Source organism: Triturus cristatus, chromosome 2_2, assembly GCF_964204655.1.
Source record: "Triturus cristatus chromosome 2_2, aTriCri1.1, whole genome shotgun sequence".
Taxonomy (NCBI): Eukaryota; Metazoa; Chordata; class Amphibia; order Caudata; family Salamandridae; genus Triturus; species Triturus cristatus.
The window spans coordinates 513,187,618-513,214,677 of NC_140582.1; positions in this window are offsets into that span (position 1 = coordinate 513,187,618).

The following is a 27,060-nucleotide window of genomic DNA, read 5'->3' on the forward strand; positions in this document are numbered from 1 at the left end:
ACAAGGTGGATAACTCCGCCGGAGATGCGATTATTAATTTTAAGAAAAAATGTTTTGTTAGCCGGGTCTTACAGTACCATTTATCAATTCCTCCAGCAACATGCTCCCACATCATTTACTCAGATCTCTTCTTTAAACAATGATCTTTTTTTTAATAACAATTTGATAAGGAAACCCGGAGAATGGAAGCGCTGTCTTGCTCAGTCAAGACAAAGGGATCTGTGCGCTAAAGCTGTAAAAAAATGGTGGGAACAAGAAAATCATGTTTTGACATTGTCTACGTGCCGAACCATTAATAAGTTTAATTTTTCTACATTAAGGGGAGCTAATTGGCGTAGAATGTTATTTTTTGGAAAATGGCTTCTGTATCGTACTCCGGCGGCAATAGCCAAAATGTACAGTAATTATTCTCCAAATTGTTTCCGATGCTCAAACTTCGCCCCTGCTAATTGGACTCATGTCATTGCTGATTGTTGTATGGTTAAAGCATTTTCGGATGACATTTTTTTGTTTTTAAGTTTTAATTGTCATAATCAGATATCTTCAAATGTAAAACTGATGTTGTATGGTTTAGATCCGTACCTCAATTTATCTGTATCATTTGCTAAATTAGTTTATATTAGCATGGCAGTCGCTAGATCGTTGTTACTTCAAAACTGGCATACAAATCAAACTCCATCCATGCACGATTGGTTTTCCAAAATGCAAAGAGTAAAGATGAGTGAGCGAAGTTATGCTTTGAGGATTGGGGGGGGGAAGAAAATTTGAAAAAATTTGGGGAGTATTTTTTGATTAATTTGTAAAAATCTTTGGTCTGTCTTTTCACATCCGTTGTTGAAAGCGGGGCATGCTCTATGAGACAGCTATGGATCTTATTATTTTATTGTTTATATTTCGTATTTTAAATATGTATGACACCTATCAACTTCAATAAAGATTTTTTTTTAAAAAAAATAAAAAATGCAAAGGCTATTGTACACGGACTCATGGAGGGGCCTCAGACACTCGGACTCAACGCATTCCACACAAACCCGCAAACCTCAATCTAACAATCTTTATGAGGACTAGCGCCGACTTCAAAGACGGCGTTTACTATTCTAACTGTACGTCCATGTAGCTACTGAATGTTTTTCAGAGCCCCACAGTTAATGTTTCCGCATTGAAACACATGCACATTAACTTACAGTGCCCCGTATAAGAACTGGGTCCCATAGCTCTTTGTCCTTTACAAAGATGGTTGTCTGAGTCAGTGAGACTTTACGATCATCATGAGGACTGGTCTGGTTCTATGGTATTTTTCTAAATATCCTCACTGTGGACAGCATCATCTGATTCCCACAACGCACAATATAAGAGGACATATGGCTGTATGCCGGAAGAGGAAGGCATTCTCTCTCACCTCTTAAGTCCAGCATGAATGCATTTTGTAAGCCAAAGGCTAACATGTGATAGTGCTGCGCCTTGTTGAGTTGGGGACATATCTCTATATTAATACACACAACAAGCAAAAAGTAGCATATTAAAATGTAAATTATTTTTCCTATTTATTATACATCTTTATTGAGCCTCAGGACAGCTCGCTAAGAACTAGCAATAAAACATGCCATAATGTACTAAACTATAGAACGCAGGCTTCCTGAAGTCAACACGATGAGCAGCAAACACCTCTTAAAAGTTACACAGCCTTTTCATCTTCCATTTCCACTTACTCCTATGACACACATCAAATCAAAATACACTTTGCTAATAATGGCAAGTGGTCTTATCAAGGCCACTCGTTTCCCAATTACAACATTATGTTATTGGTCCGAAAGGGTAAGGGTCACACGGTTAAACGGATTATACAGAAGTGGATAATGAGGTCATGATCCCAGGGGGAAACCAATTAGCTTGTTTGGGCTTCAACATCTTTATTTATGTACTCTAGTTGGCATATTCCCAGTGGCACGAAGTTGAAAGAGATGATTAAGAAGCGATTTTATGAAGGTGTCGCGATTTGACACTGAGTGCAGCTTCTTGAAGCTGGCATGCGGGTGTTGACCTAGTAATTTCCATTACCTATCGTCTCAGCAGCAGTTACACCGTTACCGTAACTACATGTATTGGCCTGAGATGTTTCCACTGATGAAAAGTACCATTTACTTTACACGCAATAAACCTTACTGCCAGTTACACCAGGCCTTCACACCAAATAACTTTATTTGCCTTTAATGGATGGCTCTTGTACGGAGGGCTTTATGTGGGCCGGATCCTGCCAGTGCTCAGCACCGGCAGTTCTAAAAAGCAGGGGCTGAGACGGGTCCCTATCTGGCTCTCCATTGTTGCCCTCACCCTCGGGGTGAAGCATCTCAACTCAGCAGCAGTGCCACCCTTCACTGCCTTTGTTGTAAATTCGAAGAGACTCGTTATAGTTCTTTCACAGTGTCATCATTTCAGAGCCGAAGCAATTTCAATATTGTATACAACGAAGCCATTGTTGTTTATTTATATTATGCAAGTAACAACCATTGACAAAGACAACAGTCCTGGATTGTTGTAGGTATAATGTTACTTGTATTGTATATCTGGATGCAATGACAGAAACAGCAAAATACCAGTCGGGCGGCACACTATGTTAAGCACAGATGTTAAGCTTAGGTGTTTTTGAGCCACGCCCTTAATTACATCGGCTATGCCCCTCTGAGAGAAAGCCAGTTTTTTCATCCAACTTAAAGTCCTGCTTGTATGTATTTACAAAACTGTACTACAGTTGTAAAGATGTAAAGAAGCACTTTGCCTATACCCTCCTTGCACGGGCCAGTAGACCACGTGGCATGACAGCGCCATACGCTCTGCTTCTGCTATGTCAGCCCAGCAGAATATGGACCTGTTGAACCCAATGTCATATGCCACGGGCTGGTTCAACATAGGCCCTGGAGGGCCTGGTCCATTCCTGATTTTCAGGATAACCTCGAACCTTGTGAATGGAATCTCTAAAGATTCATTGCAGCCTAAGTTATTTTATGTTGGTAGCCTGAAAATCTGTGTTGGATCTGCAACGCCTGAAACTATGTTCGGTACCTTCATCCAAAAAATTGGTAGTGGGTTATAAGGATCCACCGTGAACACTTATCATGGGGATGAACTGTTATTTAAGTTTTTTTTTTTTGTTATGACCCGTTCTCACAGAGCCACAGAAACTAATATCAAGCATACTCAGAAGAAATATAGAGCAATTCCTTTCTAAATTGCATGGGCTAATATTTTGAGTGCAAACGACAGGTCTCAGACTCTCAGGTAAAATCTGACAAGGTTTCCAGTGCCATCTTTGACAGTACGATGCACGCTTTCTCTCTTCTAAGAACGCTTACAATGTGCAATTGTTTTCAGCTAAAGACTGCCATTCTAAGGAAATCCACAGTTGTTAAAAATAACAAATAATTGGTAGCTATTCTTAGTGATCACTGAAAATTATCTAATTAGTCCAAATCAAAAAGTTTTCATAATTTTATCTTGTTATTAAGACAAAATTTGGACTGATTTATTTCAAGTTCCAAAAAAGGAGGCTGAATTGAGATTTCAGTACAAAGTTAACAAGAAAAATAAGATTTCCCTCCCTCCCAGCTTCCTTTAAAACAAGCATTGGCATAGCCAATAGGTCTTGCCTTTGGGTCCTTATAAGTGTTTAGCCGTGCAACAGTTGATGTTGTTGCAGTAAGGATATTGTGCTGCATAACTAAATACTTATAAGGTCCCAAAGGCGAGACCTATTGGCTATGCCAATGCTAGTTTAACGTGGCAGTGTTCCATGAGGTTGGTGTCCGAGTCCATGAAGGTAGTTGATTGAAAGTCTTCCACCTGGTTTGTGAATTTGGTACTACTGTATGATTTATAGGCGGACGGGATGGTTACGACGATATCCGGGATGGTAACTGGGTTAAGCCATGTTTCAGACAGGAAGAGAAGGTCTAGTGTGTTGCTTTTAGGATGTCCCAGATTTTGGTGGAGTGTTTTCTGAGGGATTGGATGTTGAGGAGCATGGTGGACAGTTGGTGCGGAATGGTGTTGGTGGCATGCGTCAGTTGTTTTGAGGAGGAGTTGTCGGCGTTTGAGGTGTCGCAGGTGAAATCACAATGGGTGCAGGAGAAAGGTCGTACTGTGGTGTTGGGGGATGCAAGCCAGCAAAGTGTTTGCTGGTGTGTGTTGTTGAGGTCATGGAGGAGTAGTGGCGGCATTTGTTGGCTCCAGTGGCGGCTTTGTTTGTGGTGTTGCGTTGGATGGTCGTGGGGCTAAGGTTGTCCAGAATGAATGGGCTTGCCTTTGGTCACGCTGCAGTTTTCATTAAGTAGGTCACGGGGGGGGGGTGAGGCTTCTGCTGACGGGAAGAACCGTGAGCACGAAAGACCCAGGGGGGAACAAGCAGGAATTGGAGGCCTCTGGCAAGTGGCAAGCTAGGTGCCCAGATGTCTACTCAAAATTATTTTGTGGTTAAATATTCATTTGTCATTTTATGGGAATGTACATCAAATATGAGCTTTTCGTTTCGAAAATAATATCCAATATAATATTCCTATAAAAGAGATTTTTTTGCCTTAAATGCCAGTTTATGATATTAGGTAAATATGTGTTTAGTGATAGATATCAATTTGGTGTTTTCATCAAGTTCTCACATGTACCACTGCCATGCATGGATAGATTCTATCTTGCATTTCCATACGTTAGCTTCTCAAGCAGCAGATTTCGCCACTCTAGTAAAGTTTTCTCAAAAGGAAACACTGCAGTCATCAAACTGGAAGGAGCTGTCAGCTATCTATAAGACCCTGAAGACATTAGATTCCTCAGTGCAAACAGGTGGTAACCATCCGTGGAAACAGATGGTAACATTCTGCACAGACGGCCCAGTCTCCAAGACTCATTAATCAGCATAGACTTGCCTTGTCCAAAGCGATGTAAAAATCTAATGATCCAGATCTGTGTTTTAGCAGAGAAAAACCTACGGCAAACATCTGAGTTTTTACATGGCCCGTTGGACAGGCTCAGGAGGTGTTATCTTCTTCTGATCTTCTCTGAGGTATGTTCTCTCACTGAAGATGTCTTTCGCCATAGGAATATGGTTTTCTGATTCACTTCTGCCCGCGCATCCAGCTGGTGGAACACGGACGTGGGGTTCCATATTGCCAATAAACGAAGATTCCCTTTGATGTATCCTCTTTTATCTCATCTGAAGTAACTTAGCAACCAGCAAGGAAGATGTCTCTGTGATATGGATAGTGCTTTGCTGGAAAAAGATCGGGCAATTCCCACTTCTGAAAAGGCTAGTGGTAGAACAGGGTTGCGTGTTTCCAGTACCCCCTATCCCCTCAATGCCGCTTATTCTTTCGAGGACCTTCCAACTTACAACTTTGGACCTCAAAGGTAAACTCTTGGTGTTCAATGGCAGGGATTGTCTAAAAGATTCACATTGTCCATACAAGTTCATAGACAGTTGTCCATTTTCACAGCATGCAATCACACGTATATCTCCATTCAGGCTTGGTGCAACACCAGGCATCTGCTTGCTTAAGGGTGTTGGACCAAGCAGTTGCTTTTCTTTCTACAGGAGGGTTTTCAGAGGGTCCTATCTGTATCCACTTTGAGGTTTGATAGTCAGTTCAACTATTCTTTTATTAATTTAATTATTTGACATATACACACTGTTATTTTGAGCAGCATGAACTGTTGATATTGGGTGGAACATAAAACAGAGAGGATGATTGAATCAAAATGTATTTCTGTAAGATGCATCAATATGAAAAGAAAAAATACCCTTTAATGGTCTGCTTTCAAATAGAAACAGATTGTCACAGAGAAACTATAACAAATCAGTTGTGAATTCGCAAATTATGCATTGTGCTGTACCTCATTTATAAAACAAAGTTAGTGTCCTCAGGGAAAAAGACTAGGACTATTTAAATAAACCCATAAACATTTTGCTAAATTAGTGATTATTAAAAAGAGTATTTAAAACAAGCATTGGCATAGCCAATAGGTCTCGCCTTTGGGACCTTATAAGTGTTTAGTTATGCAGCACAATATCCTTGGTGCAACAACATCAAGCTGCTTTCCACCGCAACTGCACACCCTGGCCCTCTCCAGAAGGCTCCCAGCGACTAAGGCGGTCAACCCAATCATCACATGGGACACCATTAGTACAGAGGAAACCACATCCATCATTAAGACCCTTCACTATGGGCCCTGTCCCCACCACGCCTTTGACAAAGGAGCAATCTAGCAGTGAGACATTCATCCCTATCCTCAACACCTCCATCGGTACAGCCACCTTCCTGAAAATTTAAACATGCATCCGTCAACGCCCTCCTTAAAAAACCCTTCGCTGACCCAAGCTCACAAATTACAGACCAAGAGCCCCCCAGTTCCCTACTCAGCCAAAATCCCGGAATAAGCCATCAACAAGCACCTCACCAACCACCTAACGAAACACCAGGTTCTTCACAGCAGCACAGAAATTCCCCTTCTTGCAGCAACGGATGACAGTTGGAGGATGCTCGACTGGGAAGGGGAGGTCACCTCATCACTATCAGACAACACAATGAAAACACCCTGGACACAGGGATTACAAACGATCTCACAAGACTGCAGACCTTCGAAAAACGCAACAGCCAGGCTAGTCCTTAACCTCCCACGCCGAGCCCACATCACAGCACACATTAGGAAAATCCACTGTCTCCCAATACACAAATGTGCACACTTTAGACTCTGTACCCACACCTAACCAAACGTTGGAAAGCCCTACTCCTCAACTTAAAGACCAGCTCTTCCATGTAAATTTTTAGGAGGAATCTTAAAACCTGACATTATAATCTACAGCCTCTGCTTTGGTTGCCATAACCATCCCTCTGCTGTGCTACGAGTGCCATGAGGCCCTTGGGCATTCAAGCACTTTATAAATGCATTTTCGTTTTATTTCATTTACAAAGCACTATACAACATTGGACCACTTCCACCAACCTTCAGACACCTCTGCAGCTGTCTCACTACCACACACCCCAAACATACATAAAACCTGGGTACAGGACAGGGCATTCTAATACCTGGCGCCTAAAGCCTGGAACGACCCACCAAAACACATCAGAGCCTGCTCCTCTCTTTACTTTCGCAAGAAGCTGGAGACCTGGCTTTTCGAGTAACCCCCAGGGCTGGCCTCCTACACCTGCTACAATTCGACTCGATACCAACTGCGAATCACAAACCCTTTTGTTCCTTGTCTGCTGCTATTAATGGCTTTTAAGACATTCATTTATCTACCGTTGTGTTCGAAAGGGACCGAGCACAAAACCGGTCTCCAGGTTGTCATTGAGGACGAGACGCTACCTCTAAAGTAGTTGAAGTGCTAAGAATCAACAAAGGGTTTAGATACCAAGGGGCAGATTTATGAGCCCCTTGCGCCACTTTTGCGTCACTTTTAACATGGGAAAAGTAACGCAAAAGTGGCGCAAGGGGCTCATAAATCTGCCCCCAAATGTTTACAATATGTAAGAGTTGCACAAAACATGTATTACACAGACAATTGAATAAATTCAATTTGTCGACTCTTGAATTGTGAAAATTTCGGTTACACATGGCATGATTGAAACTGGCCTCGCCAGGTCACAAACACGTCGAATTCAGACACTGAACTCGCTCGGCCGCCAGTATTGTCGGAGTATTGTCGGAGGCGTGGGGGGGAATGGAGGGCGAGACTCTGGAGCTCTGTGCTGTCACGGGGTAAAGCAGGCTGCCTCTATTGTGTTGGCGACATAGTGAGGTAAGTAGGGGCTTTCAGGGATTATGGTATACCCTTCCTTTTCAATGGGTATGAGGTGGTCTAGAGGGGTTATACCGAGAACGGGAACACTCACAAGACCCTTGGACGGATGATCTTTTTGGACTCTGTAACGAAGCCTCGGGCGACGGGCACAGTAAACAGGATGGGAAGTGGATGAAGATTTTGTACTCAGAAACTGATCGAAGGCATGAAATCTTTGAGGTGGTAGCACCAGGGGGCAATATCGTGACATGAACACTGAAATGTCACAAGGCTTAATGGAAAATGATCAGTGGTTGGCCCACCAGCCGCTCCCTGAGAACCCACTAGGACGCTGACATGGCGACTGCAAGGATGAAGAGGAAGCACATAACGGAAGCCGGTTACCGCCCCACAAACGTTTATTTCAAAACCCACTCTCAATCCAGTTAAATTAAGCAGGGGAGCGGAAAGTACCCGCTAGCGAAGGTCTAGAGTATAAACAGTCCAAAGCCCTCTGTACCATTGCTAAGCAATCTAGTCGTGCGCGTATATAGGACATCGAACCCCAGTCTCAGCAAAACCCCCATTCTATGTACTCACGGGTCATTGCTGGCCGTGCTCCAAGGTTCGCAGACACCAAAACTCTGGTCTCTCGTACTCTTCTGACGTCACTGACTTGCCGCCCGACCGACCGAACACCGTTTACTGAAAAACGGTTTCACTCCGCCCTCATTCGTGATTCGTGCTTGGCGACATTCCTTATAGGCTTCCGAACGCTAAGATCGAAGAGCAGACTGCCAATGAGATTCCGTTGTAGTCTAGCCAAAGGATTGCCCCTTTTGAATTAGTAAAACATTAGGGGAAGTACATCGCCTCACCCTGGTTCTGACCCATTTGTCTGCCTTCTTTCCCAATTCTTGGGGAGAGGTCAGATCAGAGTCCACCAGGTTCTGATGCAACAACTGGTTTTGGCAATTATTAAGGATCTGTTCTCTCATGATAAGATTATACAATCCCTTAAAATCAGTAACTCTACTACCAACCAGCCAACCCTCCAGAGCCTTGGTGGAACAATCTACAAAGTCTGTCCAGTCCTGATTCTGTGCTTTTTGGGTGTCTCTGAACTTCAACCTGTACTGTTCAGTGGTTACGCCAAACCCATCTATTAATGCACTTTTCAAGACATCATAATCAGCAGCATCCTCTTCTCTAACAGTGAGGAGCTTGTCTCTACCTTTATCAGAAAAGGAGAGCCAAAAGATTGCTGCCCACTGTTTCTGGGGGACCTGTTGAACTTTACAGGCCCTAACCTTAGCAGTTATCCACTTGTGGATATCATCCCCACTCTGGTAGGGAGAAACAACATTGGACAGGTTCCTATGATCTGGGATATCATCTCTGATTCTAGGGACACTGTTGCTGCCACCAGGGGGTTCTAACCCCTCTTTTCTAGAAGCTCTCTGGAGCTCAAAGGCTTCTTTATCTAATGCCAACTGCTTGGCCTTAAGGGCAAATCATGCTTCCTCATACTGTAGCAGTTTGCGCATTCTTTCAGTGGAGGTCTCTCTTCTATTAAAGTATGAGCTCCTCTGATGAACAGATTCTATTCCAGAGTGATATGAGTGGTCAGATTCCCTTGAAGGGGACCTAACCCGCTCTTCTACTCTGTCAGCTCTATTAGGGAGAATTCCTCTGTTCTGTTCAGATCCTTCTGGATCTGGCCCTTCAATCACAGAGTCCTGGTCATCATGATTTTCATTATCTGACCCAGACACTGTAATTGACCCACTCCCTGATTCAGATCTGTTAGCTCCTAGAGCCAACCTCAGATCATCTGTTGTTAGTAGATCTATCAGTCCTAGTGTGGAGGGACTCTGTCCTAGCTTCAGGTGTCTTGCAACACACATGGCCTTCAAGTCAAAGAAGGTCATGTCCTTATACTGAGGCAGGGTGGACCCACTGGCTCCATCCCTTGAGGACATTCTAGTGTTATGCAGTGTTGCACTACCTACACTAGTTTGTGGCCTACTGATCCTAGCTTGAGCTGTAGCAAGGGTGTGCTATCCCTTCACAAACAGCTCTAAGTTCAGTAGAACTTATTGATACTAAGCTTGACCTTTATATGTACCTTGAGTACCTTTAGTGGTTTCCAGTTAGTGTAGGAAGGTGGAATCTGACTGCATGGTTGCCCCCACTTTTTTCCTGGTGTTTGAATGGTTTTTGACTAGTCTGGCTGGGATCCTGCTATCCAGGACCCCAGCCTATCTGCTTACTCCCATACACAACTTGGAGTGCATACTAGATGCACTAGTGATTGGATACTGTGGTACCTTATGAGCCCCTAGTATATGGCACCCTACGTACCAAGGGAATAGGTACTTCACAGGCCTACCAGGGGCTGAAGCATGTATTATGCCACCCCTGGGAAGCAGACTAAATCTAACACCACAGGCCTGCTAATGCAGCCTGGGTGAGGTAGTGTTAGCACTCATCACTGAGGTATAGCTTCCTATATCTCACCATACACACACATATAAACCTATCAGTCACCCCTAAGGCAGGCCCTATCAATCCTGAGGGCGGGGTGCTTGGTTTACAATGTGAGGGGGTGCCTCTGCATGAGAAGGAACCCTCTGCAGCTGGCAGAGTATATTCTCTGTGGCTGTTTGTGGGTGCGGTTAAACCATATACTCTTAAGTGCATTATAACCTGCAGGTAAATGCTAACTTTGGAATGACTGCATCAAAACATGTCGTGTTTGGTGTCAAACAACTTGGAATCCTAACAGAACTCCAGTAACTGGTGTGGGAGTATGATCCCACCCTTCTAGAGGGGACGACATGTACCCACTGTGGAAACACGGTAGAAATCTGAAAGAGCCCTGGCATCACAAAATGGATGCCACCAGCACATACACTGGGCTGCCCTCCTGCTGCTGACTGAAACTCGCAGTGGAGTAGGCCCAACAATAGGCATCCTGTCACAGGGAGGTGTCACCACCTTCCAGACAGGATTTAGTGTATTAGGGCTGGGTGGGTGCACTCCGAGAGTGCTTTGAAGTCCTGCACTGGGGGAGCAGTAGGCTCCTCTTTGCATATACCAGCTCAAACCGGTTCAGGGGATACCTGTCCCTGCTATGGCGCGAAACTGGACAAAGGGAAGTGGGTGAAACCACCCCCTACCCCGACCCTCCCAAAGGAGTGGTCATAAAGCTAGTCCCTCCCTTTCTTTTAGTATAAGGTAGGGAACCCTTGCCATTGCAAACTAGATATCCCTGGACGACACTTTACAAAAAGAATCCTGGCCCTTCGATGTTCCACTACCTTTGAAAGTCAGAAGAATCTCCCTTGGAGTCAAGGAGTGACTCCCCTGCTTGGCAGGCACCAAAAACTCTAATCAACGGTCGCAAACATTCCCGCTCCTGCCAGAGTCCGAAGTCCCTGCAGCCCCAGAAGTGGATTTCCTGACTTCTCGACGGCCATTGTGAGTCCCCAGCAGAGCTGAGGTGAGTGGACCCCACTAGTGATGAGGAACAGCAATACCCAGGTACCGTGCACTATTGTCGAGTGCAACCCCTTCACGAAGTTCTTGAACTTGTGCATTGGACCATTTGTGGCCCAAGCCTCCAGCAGGTTGTGCACCACAAATTAGAGGCCTACCCTGTCCTGAGTAACTGTGGGCTCCTGTAAAGCATGTCTTCATGAAGCGTCTTCGCAATCCCTTGCCCGCTTGCTTGTGGGTCCCCTGAAGACTTTCTGATCAAACCAAAGGGCTCTTGTGCTTGCTCCAGGCCTGCCCTCACTTACCCTTGCTGGGTGAGTCCCTCAGACCTTGCTGGTCTGCACCGCTGACTTTCCTCAACTTCCACAAGACTTGCTGTTGCCAAGGCTTGTTGGCTCCAATCCAGTTGCCGACACCTCAGTAAGCTGCAGATTTTGTGGGGCACTCCGAATCCAGCTCCTGGTTATCCTCGACACCTCCTGGACCTCGTGGCTGAAGAGTCAAAACACCCTTGATCACCAGAAATCACCCGACTTCTGTGGGCATCCATCTTCCTGGCCCCGGGTCACTGGCAAGTGGCTGTGAACACTGTCCCTTCTACTTTCAGGTCTTCTTCATCTTGAATCCAGCCTTGGATTCCACCGGACACTTCTTCAGTCTCCGCAAGCAGCATATCTTCTTTGGCTTCCATAGACAACTGCGACGCGACCCGACACCAAAAGACACCTATGCACCCGGCTTCCCTGGGTGAGGTAACTCGTGCACTCCGATGCCCTAGTGTGAGTTGGCCCTCAAATTACTTACCTTGTAAGTGGCTTGCTTGTAGACTTCCTCGAAGTACCCTAAAACTTTAAAAATCCAACCGCGACTTGCTCTATTGAAATCAATAGGGAACCCGTGGCTGTGTTCTCACACTGCACGCGTCTCCCGTGGGTTTCTTACTTACCTGCCTTGGGTGGATTAGTGAAGCCCCAGCGATTCTACAGGCCCTAGGCCTTGTCCCCTTGCAAGTCGACATTCCTAAACCTCTTTTTTAGTATATGGTCTGGTACGCCCCTAGGGCCTCAGCCATATTTGTGCTTAAGCTATTGTGAAACGATGATATTTGAATGTGTTCCTGACTTCTAATCTCATAAAGAGATTAGTAGAGTGTGTCTAGAAATAAATACATATATATTTAATATATATACCTGTGTGGTGTACTTTCATTTGGTAATTCAAGAGATTATAAGGTAAAACAAGCTGCTTTACATTCCTCTGAGACTTAGCCTGAAGGTTGGTCACCACAGTTACCACTAGGATAGCTTTCTTTAAAAGGTTGTCTTAAACCTATCTACCATAAGAGTCGAATTAGACTGGTGCAAGGTGGCCACTATAACTAGTGACCAGCATATGCCAGGCCAACTTTTCACAGTGAGTCCCAAATTATGAGGCTTCCCCACAGCAAAAGCTCAACAATTAGGTGCTCAAAAAACGAAAAATCCGGACGGCCCATAGTGTCAGATCCACCGTCTAACAGTCATGTCATGAATGTCAGGAATGTCATGTCATGAATGTCAGGAATGTCATGTCATGAATGAAAGGAATGTCATGGTATGGAATGAAATGTCATGAATGTCATGGAATAGAATGTCGGGAATGTCATGGAATGGAATGTCATAAATATCATGGAATGTCAGGGATGTCATGTCATGAATGTCAGGAATAGGACATCATGTCATGAATGTCATGTGTGGAATGTCATGGAATGTCATGTCATGTCATGAATCTCATGGATGTCATGGAATGGAATATCATGGAATGGAATGTCATGTCATGAATATCATGGATGTCAAAGAAAAGAATGTCATGTCATGAATGTCATGGAATGTCATATCATGGAATGTCATGTCATGAATGTCAGGAATATCAGGAATGTCATGTCAGGAATGTCAGGAATGTCAGGAATGTTGTGGAATGTCATGAATGTCATGTCATGAATGGAATCTCAGGAATGCCATGAATGTCATGGAATAGAATGTCATGGAATGGAATGTCATGTCATGGAATGGAATGTCATAAATGTCAGGAATGTCATGTCATGAATGTCAAGAATGTCATGGAATGTCACGAATTTCATGGATTGTCAGGAATGTCATGTCATAGAATGTCATGGAAAGGAATATCAGGAATGTCAGGAATGCATGTCAGGAATGTCAGGAATGTCATGGAATGTCAGAAATGTCATGTCATGAATGTCAGGAGTATCATGTCAGGGAATGGAATGTCAGGAATGGGATGTCAGGAATGTCAGGAATGGAATGTCATGGAATGGAATGTCATGAATATCATGAATGTCATGTCATGAATGTCAGGAATGTCATGTAATGGAATGTCAGGAATGTCATATCATGAATGTCATGGAATAGAATGTTAGGAATGGAATGTCATGTCAGGAGTGTCAGGAATGTCATGTCATGAATGTCAGGAATGTCCTGTCATGAATGTCAAGAATGTCATGGAATGTCATGTCATGGAATGTAATGTCATGAATGTCAGGAATCTCATGTCATGACTGTCAAGAATGTCAGGAAAATCATGGAATATCATGAATGTCATGGAATGTAAGGAATGTCATGTCATGGAATTGAATGTCAGGAATGTCATGGACTGTCAGAAATGTCATGTCAGGAATGTCATGTCATGGAATGGATGTCAGCAATGGAATGTCATGAATGTCACGGAATAGAATGTCAGGAATGGAATGTCATAGAATGGGATGTTATGAATGTCAGGAATGTCATGTCATGAATGTCAGGAATGTGATGTAATGGAATGTCAGGAATGTCATATCATGGAATGGAATCTCATGTCATGAATGTCAAGAATGTCATGGAATGTCAGGAATGTCATGGAATGTCATGAATGTCATGGATTGTCAGGAATGTCATGTCATGGAATGGAATGTCAGGAATGTCATGGAATGTCAGGAATGTCATGACATGAATGTCAGGAATGTTAGGAATGTCATGGAATGATATGCCAGGAATGTCATGGAATGTCATGTCATGAATGTCATGGAATGTCATGTCATGAATGTCAGGAATTTTAGGAAAATTATGGAATGTCAGGAATGTCATGGAATGGAATGTAAGGAATATCAAGAATGTCATGGACTGTCAGGAATGTCATGTCATGAATGTCAGGAAAATCATGAAATGTCATGAATGTCATGGAATGTCAGGAATGTCATGTCATGAAATGGAATGTCAGGAACGTCATGGACTGTCAGGAATGTCATGTCATGAATGTCAGGAATGTCATGTCATGGAATGGAATGTCATGAATGTGAGGAATGTCAAGAATGTGATGTAATGGAATGTCAAGAATGTCATGTCATGGAATGGAATGTCGGGAATGTCATATCATGAATGTCAAGAATGTAATGGAATGTCAGGAATGTCTTGAATGTCATGGATTGTCAGGAATGTCATGTCATTGAATGTCATGGAATGGAATGTCAGGAATGTCAGGAATATCATGTCAGGAATGTCAGGAATGTCATGTCATGAATGTCAGGAATGTCATGTCATGGAATGTCAGGAATGTCATGTTATGAATGTAATGAATGTCATGGAATAGAATGTCAGGAATGGAATGTCAGGAATGGAATGTCATGGAATGGAATGTCAGGAATGTCATGTCATGAATGTCAGGAATATCATGTCATGGAATGGAATGTCATGAATATCAGGAATGTCATTTTTTGAATGTCAAGAATGTCAGGAATGTGAGGAATGTCATGTCATGGAACGTCAGGAATGTCATTTCATGGAATGTCTGGAATGTCATGTCATGAATGTTATGGAATGTCAGGAATATCATGTCATGGAATAGAATGGCAGAAATGTCATGGACTGTCACGAATGTCATGGAATGTCATGTCATGAATGTCAGGAATGTCAGGAAAATCATGGAATGTCATGAATGTCATGGAATGTCAGGAATGTCATGTCATGGAATGGAATGTCAGGAATGCCATTGTGAGAAGTTGGCCTGGCATATGCTGGTCACTAGTTATAGTGGCCACCTTGCACCAGTCCAATTCGACTCTTATGGTAGATAGGTTTAAGGCAACCTTTTAAAGAAAGCTATCCTAGTGGTAGCTGTGGAGTGCAGCCTTCAGGCTAAGTCTCTGAGGAATGTAAAGCAGCTTGTTTTACCTTATAATCTCTTGAGTTACCAAATGAAAGTACACCACACAGGTATATATATCAAATATATATGTATTTATTTCTAGACACACTCTACTAATCGTTTTATGAGATTAGAAGACAGGAACACATTCAAATATCAACGTTTCACAATGAGTTAAGCACAAATATGGCTGGGGCCCTAGGGGCGTACCAGACCATATACTAAAAAAGAGGTTTAGGAAAGTCGACTTGCAAGAGGACAAGGCCTAGGGCCTGTAGAATCGCTGGGGCTTCACTAATCCACCCAAGGCAGGTAAGAAGAGACCCACGGAAGACGCATGCAGTGTAAGAACACAGCCGCGGGTTCCTCATTGATTTCAATGGAGCAAGTTGTGGTTGGATTTTTAAAGTTTTAGGGTACTTCTAGGAAGTCTACAAGCAAGCCACTTACAAGGTAAGTATTTCGAGGGCCAATACACACTAGGGCACCGGAGTGCACAAGTTACCTCACCCAGGGAAGCCGGGTGCATAGGTGTCTTTTGGTGTCGGGTCGCGTCGCTGTTTTCTATGGAAGCCACAGAAGATTTGCTGCTTGCAAAGACTGAAGAAGTGTCCGGTGGAATCCAAGGCTGGGACTCACACAGCAAGGGTGTGTGAGGACAGGTCTGGTGCAACCAGGGGAACCCTTTTAGTTGATAAGAAAGTCTTCGGGGGACCCACAAGCCAACGGGCAACGGATCGTGAAGACGCCTCTTGAGGAAATTCTTCACAGGAGCCCGCGGTCACTCGGGATGGGGTAGGCCTCTGATTTTTGCTGCAAAACCTGCGGGAGGCTTGGGTCACAAATGGTCCAATGCACAAGTTCGTAGAATGTCGTAAAGGGGCTGCACTTGACAATAGTGCACGGTACCCAGGTATTGCTGTTCCTCGTCACTCGTGGGGGCCACTCACCTCAGCTCTGCTGGGGACTCACAATGGCTGTCGAGAAGTCAGGAAATCTACTTCCGGGGCTGCAGGGACTTCGAACTCCGGCGGGAGCGGGAAAGTTTTGACCGTTGGTCAGAGATTCTGGTGCCTGCCAAGCAGGGTAGTCACTCCTTGACTCCAAGGGAGATTCTTCTGTCTTCCAAAGGTATTGGAACGTCGAAGGGCCAGGATTCTTCTTTGTAGAGCATCGTCCAGGGTTATCTACTTTGCAATGGCAAGGTTTGCTATCTTATACTGAAGATAGGGGAGGGACTAGCTCTAGGACCACTCCTCTGGGAGGGACAGGGTAGGGGTGGTTACACCCACTTCCCTTTGTCCAGTTTTGCACCAGAGCAGGGACAGGTAGCCCCTGAACCGGGTTGAGCTGGCATATGCACAGAGGAGCCTACTGCTCCCCCAGTGCAGGACTTCAAAGCATTCTAGAAGTGCACTCACCCAGCCCCAATACACTAAATCCTGTCTGGAAGGTGGTGACACCTCCCTGTGACAGGATGCCTATTGTTTGGCCTCCTCCACTGCGAGTTTCAGTCAGCAGCAGGAGGGCAGCCCAGTGTCTGTGCTGGTGGCATCTTTTGTGATGCCAGGGCTCTTTCAGATTTCTGTCGTTTTACTACAGTGGTTACATGTCGTTCCCTCTAGAAGAGTGGGATCATGCTCCCACATCATGGACTGATGTGGGGGTATAATTCCAAGTTATTTGACACCAAACACGACATGTTTTGATGCAGTCATTCCAAAGTTAGCATTTTAATGCACTTAAGAGTATATGGTTTAACCGCATCCACAAACAGCCATAGAGAATAGTCTCTGCCAGCTGTAGAGGGGCCCTGCTCATGCACAGGCACCCCCTCACATTGTAAACCAAGCACCCTGCCCTCAGGATTGATAGGGCCTGCCATAGGGGTGGCTGATAGGTTTATATGTGTGTGTATGGTGATATAGAAACCTATACCTCAGTGAGGAGTGCGAACACCACCTCACACAGGCTGCAGTAGCAGGCCTGTGGTGTCAGATTGAGTCTGCTTCCCAGGGGTGGCATAATACGTGCTTCAGCCCCTGGTAGGCCTGTGAAGTGCCTATGCCCTAGGTACCTAAGGTACCATATACTAGGGGCTCATAAGGTACCACAGTATCCAATCACTAGTGCATCTAATATGCACACCAAGTCGTTTAGAGAGAACAGAGATACTGGGGCCCTGATTAGCAGGGACCCAGCCAGACTATAGCCAGAAACCAGTGTATACATGGTCATGGAATGTCATGAATGTCATGTCATGTCATGGAATGTCAGGAATGTCATGGAATGTCATGTCAGGAATGTCATGGAATGTCAGGAATATCATGTCATGAATGTCAGGAATGTCATGTCACGTATGTCATGTCATGCAATGGAATGCCAGGAATGTCATGGAATGACATGTCATGAATGTCAGGAATGTCAGGAAAATCATGGAATGTCATGAATGTCATGTCCTGGAATGGAATGTCAGGAATGTCATGTCATGGAATGTCAGGAATGGAATGTCATGAATGTCATGGAATGTCAGGAATGTCATGTCATGAATATCAGGAATGTCATGTCAGGAATGTCATGTCATGGAATGGAATGTCAGGAATGGAATGTCATGAATGTCAGTCATGTCAGGAATGTCATGTCAGGAATGTCAGGAATGTCAGGAATGTCAGGAATGTCATGTCAGGAATATCATGTCAGGAATATCATGTCATGGAATGGAATGTCAGGAATGGAATGTCGTGAATGTTATGGAATGTCAGGAATGGAATGTCATGAATGTCATGTCAGGAATGTCATGTCAGGAATGTCATGTCATGGAATGGAATGTCAGGAACGGAATGTCATTAATGTCATGGTATGTCAAGAATATCATGTCATGAATGTGACGAATGTCATGTCAGGAATGTCATGGCATGAATGGAATGTCAGGAATGTCATGGAATGTCAGGAATGTCATGTCATGGAATGGAATGTCATGAATGTCATGTCATGAATGTCAGGAATGTCATGTCAGGAATGTCATGTCAGGAATGTCATGTCATGGAATGGAATGTCAGGAATGAAATGTCATGAATGTTATGGAATGTCATGTCATGAATGTCAGGAATGCCATGTCGGGAACGTCATGTTATGGAAAGGAATGCCAGGAATGTCATGGAATATCATGTCAGGAATGTCAATGTCATGTCAGGAGTGTCAGGAAAGTTATGGAATGTCATGAATGTCATGAATATCATGGAATGTCAGGAATGCCATGTCATGGAATGTCAGGAATGTCATGGACTGTCAGGAATGTCATGTCATGAATGTCAGGAATGTCATGTCATGAATGTCATGGAATATAATAGCAGGAATGGAATGTCAAGGAATGGAATGTCATGAATGTCATGAACGCCAGGAAAGTCATGTCATGGAATGGTATGTCACAAATGTCATATCAGGAATGTCATGTCATGGAATGGAATGTCAGGAATGTCATGTCATGGAATGGAATGTCAGGAATGGAATGTCATGAATGTCAAAAAATGTCAGGAATGTCAGGAATGTCATGGACTGTCAGGAATGTCATGTCATGAATGTCTTGAATGTCATGTCATAGAATGGAATTTCAGGAATGGAATGTCATGAATGTCATGGAATAGAATATCAAGGAATGGAATGTCAGGAATGTCATGCATGTCAAGAATATCATTGAATGTCAGGAATGTCATGAATGTCATGGATTGTCAGGAATGTCATGTCATGGAATGGAATGTCAGGAATGTCATGTCATGGAATGAAATGTCAGGAATGTCCTATCAGGAATGTAAGGAAAGTCATGTCAGGAATGTCATGTCAGGAATGTCATGCCATAGAATGGAATGCCAGGAATGTCAGGAATGTCATGGAATGTCATGTCAGGAATGTCAGGAAATCATGGAATGCCAGGAATGTCATGGAATGTCAGGAATGTCATGGAATGGAATGTCATGGAATGGAATGTCATGGAATGTCAGAAATGTCATGTCAGGAATGTCAGGATTGTCATTTCAGGAATGTCCTATTATGGAATGTCATGTCAGGAATGTCATGTCAGGAATGTCATGTCAGGAATATCAGGAATGTCAGGAATGTCATGTCACGAATATCATGTCAGGAATGTCATGTAATGGAATGGAATATTAGGAATGTCAGGTCATGAATGTCATGAATGTCATGGAATGTCATGTCCTGAATGTCAGGAATATCATATCAGAAATATCATGTCATGGAATGGAATGTCATGAATGTCATTGAATGTCATGAATGTCAGGAATGTCATGTCAGAATTGTCATGTCAGAGAATGGAATGCCAGGAATGTCATGTCATGGAATGGAATGTCATGAACGTCATGGAATGTCAGGAATGCCATGTCAGGAATGTCATGTCAGGGAATGAAATGTCATGAATGTCATGGAATGTCATGTCATGAATGTCATGAATGTCATGTCAGGAATGGAATGTCAGGAATGTCATGTCATGGAATGGAATGTCAGGAATGTCATGGAATGTCATGTCATGGAATGGAATATCAGGAATGGAATGTCATGAATGTCATAGAATGTCAGGAATGTCATGTCATGTCATGTCAGGAATGTCATGTCATGGAATGGAATGTCAGGAAAGTCATGTCATGGAATGGAATGTCAGGAATGTCATGTCATGAAATGGAATGTCAGGAATGTCATGGACTGTCAGGAATGTCATGTCATGAATGTCAGGAATGTCATGTCAGACTATAGCCAGAAACCAGTGTATACATCAGAAAAAAAGTGGGGGCAACATAAGTGCAGATCCTACTTTCCTACACATGTCATGAACGGAATGTCGTGAATGTCAGGAATGTCATGTCATGAATGTCAAGAATGTCATGGAATGTCATGAATGTCATGTCATGCCATGGAATGTCAGGAATGTCATGGAATGTCATGTCAGGAATGTCATGGAATGTCAGGAATATCATGTCATGAATGTCAAGAATGTCAGGAAAATCATGGAATGTCATGAATGTCATGGAATGTCAGGAATGTCATGTCATGGAATGGAATGTCAGGAATGTCATGTCATGGAATGTCAGGAATGAAATGTCATGAATGTCATGGAATGTCAGGAATGTCATGTCATGAATGTCAGGAATTAAATGTCATGAATGTCTGTCATGTCAGGAATGTCATGTCAGGAATGTCATGTCATGGAATGGAATGTCAGGAATGTCATGTCAGGAATGTCATGCCATGGAATGGAATGCCAGGAATGTCAGGAATGTCATGGAATGTCAGGTCAGGAATGTCAAGAAATCATGGAATGCCAGGAATGTTTTAGAATGTCAGGAATGTCATGGAATGTCAGGAATGTCATGGAATGGAATGTCAGGAATGTCATGGAATGGAATGTCAGGAATGGAATGTCATGAATGTCATGGAATGTCAGTAATGTCATGTCAGGAATGTCAGGAATGTCAGGAATGTCATGTCAGGAATATCATGTCAGGAATGTCATGTCATGGAATGGAATGTTAGAAATGTCATATCATGGAATGGAATGTCATGAATGTCATGGAATGTCATGAATGTCATGTCATGAATGTCAAGAATGCCAGGAATGTCATGTCAGGAATGGAATGTCAGGAATGTTATGTCACGAATGTCAGGAATGCCATGTCAGGAACGTCATGTTATAGAATAGAATGCCAGGAATGTCAGGAATGTCATGGAATGTCATGTCATGTCATGAATGTCATGAATGTCAGGAATGTCAATGTCATGTCAGGAATGTCAGGAAAATCATGGAATGTCATGAATGTCATGAATGTCATGGAATGGCAGGAATATCATGTCATGGAATGTCAGGAATGTCATGGACTGTCAGGAATGTCAAGTCATGAATGTCAGGAATGTCATGTCATGAATGTCATGGAATAGAATAGCAGGAATGGAATGTCATGGAATGGAATGTCACAAATGTCATGTCATGAATTGAATGTCAGGAATGTCATGTCATGGAATGGAATGTCAGGAATGGAATGTCATGAATGTCAAAAAAAATGTCTGGAATGTCAGGAATGTCATGGACTGTCAGGAATGTCATGTCATGAATGTCATAAATGTCATGTCATAGAATGGAATGTCAGGAATGGAATGTCATGAATGTCATGGAATAGAATGTCTAGGAATGGAATGTCATGGGATGGGATGTTAGGAATGTCATAGAATGTCATGAATGTCAGGAATGTATACATGTCAAGAATATCATTGAATGTCAGGAATGTCATGAATGTCATGGATTGTCAGGAATGTCATGTCATGAATGGAATGTCAGGAATGTCATGTCAGGAATGTCATGTCAGGAATGTCATGTCAGGAATATCATGTCAGGAATATCATGTCATGGAATGGAATGTCAGGAATGGAATGTCATGAATGTTATGGAATGTCAGGAATGGAATGTCATGAATGTCATGTCAGGAATGTCATGTCAGGAATGTCATGGCATGGAATGGAATGTCAGGAATGGAATGTCATTAATGTCATGGAATGTCAAGAATATCATGTCATGAATGTGACGAATGTCATGTAAGGATGGTCATAGCATGAATGGAATGTCAGGAATGTCATGGAATGTCAGGAATGTCATGTCATGGAATGGAATGTCATGAATGTCATGTCATGAATGTCAGGAATGTCATGTCAGGAATGTCATGTCAGGAATGTCATGTCATGGAATGGAATGTCAGGAATGAAATGTCAGGAATGTCATGGAATGTCATGTCATGAATGTCAGGAATGCCATGTCAGGAACGTCATGTTATGATAAGGAATGCCAGGAATGTCAGGAATGTCATGGAATATCATGTCAGGAATGTCTGGAATGTCAATATCATGTCAGGAATGTCAGGAAAGTTATGGAATGTCATTAATGTCATAAATGTCACGAAATGTCAGGAATGCCATGTCATGGAATGTCAGGAATGTCATGGACTGTCAGGAATGTCATGTCATGAATGTCAGGAATGTCATGTCATGAATGTCATGGAATATATTAGCAGGAATGGAATGTCAAGGAATGGAATGTCATGAATGTCATGAATGCCAGGAAAGTCATGTCATGGAATGGTATGTCACAAATGTCATGTCAGGAATGTCATGTCATGGAATGGAATGTCAGGAATGTCATGTCATGGAATGGAATGTCAGGAATGGAATGTCAAAAAAATGTCAGGAATGTCATGGACTGTCAGGAATGTCATGTCATGAATGTCTTGAATGTCATGTCATAGAATGGAATGTCAGGAATGGAATGTCATGAATGTCATGGAATAGAAAATCAAGGAATGGAATGTCATGGAATGGAATGTTAGGAATGTCATGGAATGTCATGAATGTCAGGAATGTCATGCATGTCAAGAATATCATTGAATGTCAGGAATGTCATGAATGTCATGGATTGTCAGGAATGTCATGGCATGGAATGGAATGTCAGGAATATCATGTCATGGAATGAAATGTCAGGAATGTCCTGTCAGGAATGTAAGGAAAGTCATGTCAGGAATGTCATGTCAGGAATGTCATGCCATGGAATGGAATGCCAGGAATGTCAGGAATGTCATGGAATGTCATGTCAGGAATATCAGGAAATCATGGAATGTCATGGAATGTCAGGAATGTCATGGAATGGAATGTCAGGAATGTCATGGAATGGAATGTCAGGAATGTCATGGAATGTCAGAAATGTCATGTCAGGAATGTCAGGATTGTCATGTCAGGAATGTCCTATTATGGAATGTCATGTCAGGAATGTCATGTCAGGAATGTCATGTCAGGAATATCAGGAATGTCAGGAATGTAATGTCACGAATATCATGTCAGGAATGTCATGTAATGGAATGGAATATTAGGAATGTCAGGTCATGAATGTCATGAATGTCATGGAATGTCATGTCATGAATGTCAGGAATATCATATCAGGAATATCATGTCATGGAATGAAATGTCATGAATGTCATGGAATGTCATGAATGTCAGGAATGTCATGTCAGGAATGTCATGTCAGAGAATGGAATGCCAGGAATGTCATGTCATGGAATGGAATGTCATGAACGTCATGGAATGTCAGGAATGCCATGTCAGGAATGTCATGTCAGGGAATGAAATGTCATGAATGTCATGGAATGTCATGTCATGAATGTCCTGAATGTCATGTCAGGAATGGAATGTCAGGAATGTCATGTCATGGAATGGAATGTCAGGAATGTCATGGAATGTCATGTCATGGAATGGAATATCAGGAATGGAATGTCATGAATGTCATAGAATGTCAGGAATGTCATGTCATGTCATGTCAGGAATGTCATGTCATGGAATGGAATGTCAGGAAAGTCATGTCATGGAATGGAATGTCAGGAATGTCATGTCATGAAATGGAATGTCAGGAATGTCATGGACTGTCAGGAATGTCATGTCATGAATGTCAGGAATGTCATGTCAGACTATAGCCAGAAACCAGTGTATACATCAGAAAAAATGTGGGGGCAACATAAGTGCAGATCCTACTTTCCTACACATGTAATGAACGGAATGTCGTGAATGTCAGGAATGTCATGTCATGAATGTCAAGAATGTCATGGAATGTCATGGAATGTCATGAATGTCATGTCATGCCATGGAATGTCAGGAATGTCATGGAATGTCATGTCAGGAATGTCATGGAATGTCAGGAATATCATGTCATGAATGTCAGGAATGTCAGGAAAATCATGGAATGTCATGAATGTCATGGAATGTCAGGAATGTCATGTCATGGAATGGAATGTCAGGAATGTCATGTCATGGAATGTCAGGAATGAAATGTCATGAATGTCATGGAATGTCAGGAATGTCATGTCATGAATGTCAGGAATTAAATGTCATGAATGTCTGTCATGTCAGGAATGTCATGTCAGGAATGTCATGTCATGGAATGGAATGTCAGGAATGTCAGGAATGTCATGTCAGGAATGTCATGCCATGGAATGGAATGCCAGGAATGTCAGGAATGTCATGGAATGTCATGTCAGGAATGTCAGGAAATCATGGAATGCCAGGAATGTTTTAGAATGTCAGGCATGTCATGGAATGTCAGGAATGTCATGGAATGGAATGTCAGGAATGTCATGGAATGGAATGTCAGGAATGGAATGTCATGAATGTCATGGAATGTCAGTAATGTCATGTCAGGAATGTCAGGAATGTCAGGAATGTCATGTCAGGAATATCATGTCAGGAATGTCATGTCATGGAATGGAATGTTAGAAATGTCATATCATGGAATGGAATGTCATGAATGTCATGGAATGTCATGAATGTCATGTCATGAATGTCAAGAATGCCAGGAATGTCATGTCAGGAATGGAATGTCAGGAATGTTATGTCACGAATGTCAGGAATGCCATGTCAGGAACGTCATGTTATAGAATAGAATGCCAGGAATGTCAGGAATGTCATGGAATGTCATGTCATGTCATGAATGTCATGAATGTCAGGAATGTCAATGTCATGTCAGGAATGTCAGGAAAATCATGGAATGTCATGAATATCATGAATGTCATGGAATGGCAGGAATATCATGTCATGGAATGTCAGGAATGTCATGGACTGTCAGGAATGTCAAGTCATGAATGTAAGGAATGTCATGTCATGAATGTCATGGAATAGAATAGCAGGAATGGAATGTCATGGAATGGAATGTCACAAATGTCATGTCATGAATTGAATGTCAGGAATGTCATGTCATGGAATGGAATGTCAGGAATGGAATGTCATGAATGTCAAAAAAAATGTCTGGAATGTCAGGAATGTCATGGACTGTCAGGAATGTCATGTCATGAATGTCATAAATGTCATGTCATAGAATGGAATGTCAGGAATGGAATGTCATGAATGTCATGGAATAGAATGTCTAGGAATGGAATGTCATGGGATGGGATGTTAGGAATGTCATGGAATGTCATGAATGTCAGGAATGTATACATGTCAATAATATCATTGATTGTCAGGAATGTCATGAATGTCATGGATTGTCAGGAATGTCATGTCATGGAATGGAATGTCAGGAATGTCATGTCATGGAATGAAATGTCAGGAATATCCTGTCATGAATGGCAGTCATGTCAAGAATGTCATGTCAGGAATGTCATGTCATGAATGGAATGTCAGGAATGTCATGTCAGGAATGTCATGTCAGGAATGTCATGTCAGGAATATGTCAGGAATATCATGTCATGGAATGGAATGTCAGGAATGGAATGTCATGAATGTTATGGAATGTCAGGAATGGAATGTTATGAATGTCATGTCAGGAATGTCATGTCAGGAATGTCATGGCATGGAATGGAATGTCAGGAATGGAATGTCATTAATGTCATGGAATGTCAAGAATATCATGTCATGAATGTGACGAATGTCATGTAAGGATGGTCATAGCATGAATGGAATGTCAGGAATGTCATGGAATGTCAGGAATGTCATGTCATGGAATGGAATGTCATGAATGTCATGTCATGAATGTCAGGAATGTCATGTCAGGAATGTCATGTCAGGAATGTCATGTCATGGAATGGAATGTCAGGAATGAAATGTCAGGAATGTCATGGAATGTCATGTCATGAATGTCAGGAATGCCATGTCAGGAACGTCATGTTATGATAAGGAATGCCAGGAATGTCAGGAATGTCATGGAATATCATGTCAGGAATGTCAGGAATGTCAATATCATGTCAGGAATGTCAGGAAAGTTATGGAATGTCATTAATGTCATAAATGTCACGAAATGTCAGGAATGCCATGTCATGGAATGTCAGGAATGTCATGGACTGTCAGGAATGTCATGTCATGAATGTCAGGAATGTCATGTCATGAATGTCATGGAATATATTAGCAGGAATGGAATGTCAAGGAATGGAATGTCATGAATGTCATGAATGCCAGGAAAGTCATGTCATGGAATGGTATGTCACAAATGTCATGTCAGGAATGTCATGTCATGAAATGGAATGTCAGGAATGTCATGTCATGGAATGGAATGTCAGGAATGGAATGTCAAAAAAATGTCAGGAATGTCATGGACTGTCAGGAATGTCATGTCATGAATGTCTTGAATGTCATGTCATAGAATGGAATGTCAGGAATGGAATGTCATGAATGTCATGGAATAGAAAATCAAGGAATGGAATGTCATGGAATGGAATGTTAGGAATGTCATGGAATGTCATGAATGTCAGGAATGTCATGCATGTCAAGAATATCATTGAATGTCAGGAATGTCATGAATGTCATGGATTGTCAGGAATGTCATGGCATGGAATGGAATGTCAGGAATATCATGTCATGGAATGAAATGTCAGGAATGTCCTGTCAGGAATGTAAGGAAAGTCATGTCAGGAATGTCATGTCAGGAATGTCATGCCATGGAATGGAATGCCAGGAATGTCAGGAATGTCATGGAATGTCATGTCAGGAATATCAGGAAATCGTGGAATGTCATGGAATGTCAGGAATGTCATGGAATGGAATGTCAGGAATGTCATGGAATGGAATGTCAGGAATGTCATGGAATGTCAGAA